Consider the following 6000-nt stretch of genomic DNA (forward strand, 5'->3'; position numbering starts at 1 on the left):
GTAGTAAAATAAGTTTTTACTTGATATACATGTGTGTATAACACACACACACACACACACACACACACACACACACACACCCCTCCCCCTATATATCTGTATTGAAAGAAGTCTAATATTAATGGCTCCCGACCCTATTATCTCCAAATTTACAGGAAATTATGATTGTGTTTGTTATTATCAATCTTTTTGTCTTTTGGTAGACTTTCGCTATTAGGCTTGCTCAGCTGTATTTTAATAGAATTGAAGAAATGTATGCTGCAGGGTGTTCAGTATATAAAACTGAGCAGAATTTTCAGTTCTAATTGCTCTTGCTTATTAGTTCATTTGGTTGAACATGGGTCCTTTGCTCTACCAAGGATTTGGTTTGGTTTTCTGGAAAAAAAAATCCTTTCTATGATGAATTTGATAAGGGAAATAGAATGTAATAATTTGAATGCACTATCTAGTGCCCTGCCCCCATAGATCAACTTCTTATGAACAGGAGGCTTATTAAACTGAGGTGCATCCTGAACTGTTAATAATTTGTAAGTAACATGTTAACATTGCAGCAATCTCCTAAGACATGTATCTGTGGTGCTAGCTGTATTAAAAAGTCATTTGGGCCTTCCCCTTGATCCTTTGATGCCAGGCCTTGGCTTCCCTAGCCTGCTACAGTGGGTCTTCTGTGATATAGGTTCCTTTTCTCCAAGTCACAGTATTTTATCATTGTCAAAGAGAATTTAGAAGTAATTTGGTCTCACCCATCTAATTCTCCAGTGAAGGCACAAATGGGAAAGGAAAGCCCCAAGACTTGACCCACATCCCTTGCCTCAGTAAGACACCCTCCATATCCGGTTTTGTTGTATAGAATTGTTTTATTGCCCCAAAGGACCACACACTAGCTATACCATATGGTGCATTTAACATGAACTGAAATACATGGTCAGTAATAATGTAACTCAATTTCTCAGTTAAGAAAAGGAAATAGGGCTGGAGAGATGGCTCAGCCGTTAAAGGCTAGGCTCACAACCAAAAATATAAGAAAAAGAAATAAAACTTAAAAATCTTTTCTACTTAGAGGCAGGACCTGAAACTCAAAAGAGTGCGTAAGTATGCTACAGATAGGTGGCTTCTTGGGTCAGACTTTCAAGTTCCTTTATCTAAGAGGGTGGCTCATATAGGTTAAATCAGTCAGGACATTTGATCAAGGGGCAGTCAGTGGCGCAACTCCGATTACACCGAACTAATTTAATACCTTGGCCATACTGCTTCCTGCTGTTGATGCGTAACGGCGCCGCGCGCCTAGACCAGCTTCCGGTGCTACAGGAACTCTAACTTAGCTCTTAAAGCAGAAAAGCCCTGAGCATGGATGTTCGAAAGATTTTTCATAAACAGGCTACATGCCTCATATTAAGGATTTTTGTTTGGTTTTCTTCTTGAATTAAGCAAAAGCCGACCCCTCACTTGGTGCCTCATACGGGTAATCAATCCACGTTCTGCCCTTACTAACAGACAATTAATCATGATCATCTCGACCGCTTAGAACCGCCAGCCAGAGGCAGTATCCATTAGTATGGGAGACGGCTCAGATAGGGAAATTAAAATAACAAAGTTCACATGCTATTGTGGGCTCACAAAATTTTCATTGTTGGCGTTGGGAGGATTGGCAGTCGGTCCTTAGTTACTTGGATTTTCCATCTTTGGATAGAAACGATGCATTGGAGTTAGCGAGACACTTTGAGCTGCCGGTGAAGAGTTTGGGAATTAAGGCCGCAGGTCCTCTGTGAAGAGACAACACCGCTCAGGAGTATAACACTGGCCTACGTTAACATGGCCGGGCAAGGTCTGACGAGGACCAACTATTAAAAACCCATTTATCCCTTTCCTTTAGTCCTCAGAGGAGATAGTTTATATCTTAGTGTTTGCACCTTTCTGAATGCTTCTCAGACTCTTCACATGCGGGTGATGTTTTCTATTAGGGATTTGAGACTTTCCCATTAAACTCAGGCCGCGTTCTGCTTCAGTAAGGCAGGGAAACGCCGAGGTTACCCATCGTCCCTTAAGAGAAAGTCATCTATCTCAATTTGTTGGAAAAGCAAAAGGAAGGAACATGAGGCTTCTGCTATCTCAATGCCTTTTTAGTTATAGCTCTCAGAGCGCAGATGACAGGCCAAGTCATTAACCACAGCGCCTACTGTCGGTGTTGTTCATCTCTATGCTTGCTACTTTGTGAAGGATCATGTAGCCAAACGCTCAGTTGGGGACTGCTCAATTGAAGTGAAAGTATTCTAACTTCTTTGAGCCGTTGCAGGGAAAAGGGAGGCTGATCATTTATCAAATTTAATTTTAGGGCACAATAGGAACAATAGATTATATGAGATTAATTGGTGGTGGCTAGGGCGTGCGGAGCGAAAACTGTGTTCTTATTAGTAGACAAAGGTCTAATTATAGTGTCTGGGCTCAAGTATAGTATGCTTTGAGGCGGATTCTTACAAGTCAGGAGATAAGCAGCATGAAAATAGTTTTTAACTGTTCATTCTTTAATTTTCCTTTGTTTGGGAAGTTAGACAAGGGAGCATGGGATTCGGGAATCCAGGGACCACTTATTGCTAGTCTTATCAAGCACATGTGAGACTAAAATAATCGAGTACTGTAGTTTATGCCGAAATGGGCCAAACCAAGCGCTGGCTTAGATTCCAAGAGTATAAGGCACTGATTACTCACTTAGGTTTGTCTCCATGGCATTTAATAATATATGGTTGGTACAAAAGGGATAATATAGAAGCCTAGACTTTATGGGCAACTTACATGATGATTTCGCTATGTGTCCAATGTCGCTAGACCCATGGTGGTTTTTATCAAGGAGTTGCTTCTCTTATATTTTTCACTAAGATTTACATTCATCCAGTTCATTGTGATTGTTGTGATGAAGCTTGATTTGGCCACCTCAGCTACAGTGGGGGATTCGACATAAGGGGAGGGAAAAATTAAGTCCACAGATAGTTTATTTTTCATGATTTGGGTATTCTTCGCAGGGAGTAAGCACCTGGGAAAGGTGCCTATCAGCAGTTTGGTCACTTTTCGGAAGCTAGTTGGGCTTTGACCTCCATAAGGCGAAAAGACTATAAAGGGAAAAATTGGTTGGGAGCGAACTTTAAAAAAATTCTATAATGACAGGGTTGTGGGTCGGAAGTGTTCTTTATCTCGTACGCGGCTTGATACAGATGTGAACAGCAAAGGTTTGCTGCTTTGAGTATAAGGTTTAATGTTGGGCCTATCCTTTGGCGGAAGAGACCTAACTTAGAGGAAAGGATCCAATCGCGTTCAAGTTTATCAATAAAAACATCTTGTCCAAACAGGGAAGTGAAATCTGGTAACAAAGGAAATCTTGGATATAAATGAACATAGATGATTAAATGTGGGAATTAGTCGGAGCATGTAGGGATGTGATATCGTCGGGCTTACATGTACCTGGCTAGATAGTCTACGGTTCGGGTGTTGGGTAAGATGTTCATTCTTTAGAATATACATGGTTTTAGTTCCATCACTTGGGTGCTGGGAGGTGTAAGAGAATTTTCTGAGGGGTGTTTAGGGAACATTCTTTTCTTAGGGGGAGGCAATTAGCGACCACCAGCTCTGCCGAATATTTGTACTGGAAGTTACCATGTCACCTGGGTGGAGGGGGCGGGCCCTGCTTCACGTCTGCTATCCCATCTTCGTGATTGCTGTTCTGTGTCTGGTGGTCCCGTTAGAGAACCTGAGCAGCCAGTGGACTGAGATCCGTGGTGCGAAGGGCCTTGGTGTATACGGTAAGGAAGGACAGATTGAGCGCATTTTGTTTTGATGACTCGTCTTTAGTTATAACTTTGGGATATGATGCCATCAGTGTCGGGTCTGGTTGCTAAATGCCATATATTACAGTCAGCATGAACTGTAAATTGTTCACTTGAGTACTTATTCTGAAATGCATCTCGTGTGATATTTCAGACTTAGTGTTCAGCCCGTAAATCTGTGTCTGTTTTGTATTGGAGGCAATTTCTTTTGCGGGTTTGTAGTGGTCCTGCGTTCGGATTTGTTGAGGATTGTGTGTCCTTAGCCTGTGAGGCGGCGTGAGGCACTGGAGTAAAGTCCTAGACTGGGTGCGGGACAGATTCAGATATTGTTTGGATAATGCCTGGTGGAGTCCCTTCGTCCTTGGCCCACATCGTGCGATCACACTAAAAAAATTAAGGGATTTTTTGTATATTTTTTTCCTTCATTCTTGGGCGATATCTTTCTTAGTTATAACCAAGGGAAACTGTGGGGTTTTGGGATCTGGAGTTAATCGGGCTATTTGGTACAACGGGTACAAAAAGTTCAGGAATTTTTAAATAACCTTTGGTAGCATTGGATAATATCCCAAGAGAACCACTGTTCGCAACAGCACGCTGGTGACCGACCAAATGCGATGTCATTCATCACGAAGCATTCAAATGTTTCGGAATGGCAAGATATTCTCCCTGAGTTTTTAGGCCCGTTTTATCTGCTGCTTATTTTGTAATTTTCTCACCCTGATGAGAGTTATTTCTGTTTTTCAAACTCCATGACTCTGGTGCCTGTCATGCTGCTCGATATGGGAGATGTCACGTTCGTGTAATGGAAAAACAAAGGCAGGAGTTTTTGGTACTCGTAAGAGCCAACTCTGGGTGGGCGACTCGCTGCGCATAGGGGTTGACCTTTTTAAGGAGGATCTAACCCCAGGAGGGTCAACAAAAAGGTTCCATCGCGAATATTGTGGGTGGAAAGGACAAAAGCGCATCTCTTACGCAAAATTTTTAGATTTTCTATTAGTGAATGTTACTTTTGTACATAGATGTAGAAAGAGGCCACTATACTCAGAAAAATGGAACCCCTCAATCGATTGCTAGATTACAACTATTCGCGATGTTTGGGCTCTAGTTTTATTGTAAGCATCTTACTATGTGCTTTTTTTTGAGCAGCTCTCTACTTTTCCTGAGTACAAGATGTTTATGTCGATCTTCTTCATCCAGGTAAAGTTTCAGGATACATATGTTACAACCACGGGTCCTACCTCCGTCAAGTTGCCTGATACGCTTTCTTATAAGGAGTGTTGGGAGGAGCAGAATAGTGAATATGGCTCTATGGCCTCGCTGCTGATGGACGATTGGACTTATCTCTTTATCACGCCTTCAGTTACTAGGATCTGGTCCTTCTTTTATTCTTCACTTTCCGTCAGGTTTGTAAGCATAGAGTCAGCCTAATTTAGAGGATTCCGAAGATGAGGTTGACTCTGCGGTCCTTTTCTCTAGCGAGACGTTGCAGTGCGGAGGACTCAGAATCTGATTTCCCTATTCTAGGGCACGGAGGAAGGTTTACTCGTATGGCCAGACCGCAGTCTGGTGTGCCAGGCATTCATGCTAATAGTCTGAGCTGAAACAGTTCTTTCACCTTTGGTTTATGAATACAGAAGCCCTCTTGAGAGATTGAGTGTACACTCTTAGTGTCATCCCAGTTGATGTCGTAGTAGTAGAGGAGAAGAAACACGCTAGGCTCTACAGACTGTAAAAACTTTCACTTCGGGGGATTTTGGAGATATGACGCCCATTTCGGGTTTCTGTCTTCAGATCTAAGTAGTTTAAACTAATATTAGCGCTAACTAGTCTCATCAATCGTTTGGTCCCTTTGGAGAGTTTTGATAACTGGTTCCAGGACAGGAAGTAGAGAGAGGAAAAATTTGCAGGCAAACTTTGGAATTGTTGGTTTGGTCTAGATTTTCTTTTCTGGTTTTCAGCTCTGATTGGCCAATTTGGCAACTACAATGTTGAAAATATTCAGGAGGAGCGAATGCCGAGGTTCAATGTCTGCAACTAACATTAGTATGTTGCCAGTCTGAGACACTAGCCAGAAGAAAATTAAACTATACATGCGAGATTACAAGCAACTTACGCAATTTCAACTATTACTGTGTGTTTTTTAAAGCCAAGCCAGTGACAGACTGTTTCTGTTGACCCCAGGCGA

The sequence above is a fragment of the Peromyscus leucopus genome, chromosome 3 (genome assembly GCF_004664715.2).
Source record: "Peromyscus leucopus breed LL Stock chromosome 3, UCI_PerLeu_2.1, whole genome shotgun sequence".
In the NCBI taxonomy this organism is placed as follows: domain Eukaryota; kingdom Metazoa; phylum Chordata; class Mammalia; order Rodentia; family Cricetidae; genus Peromyscus; species Peromyscus leucopus.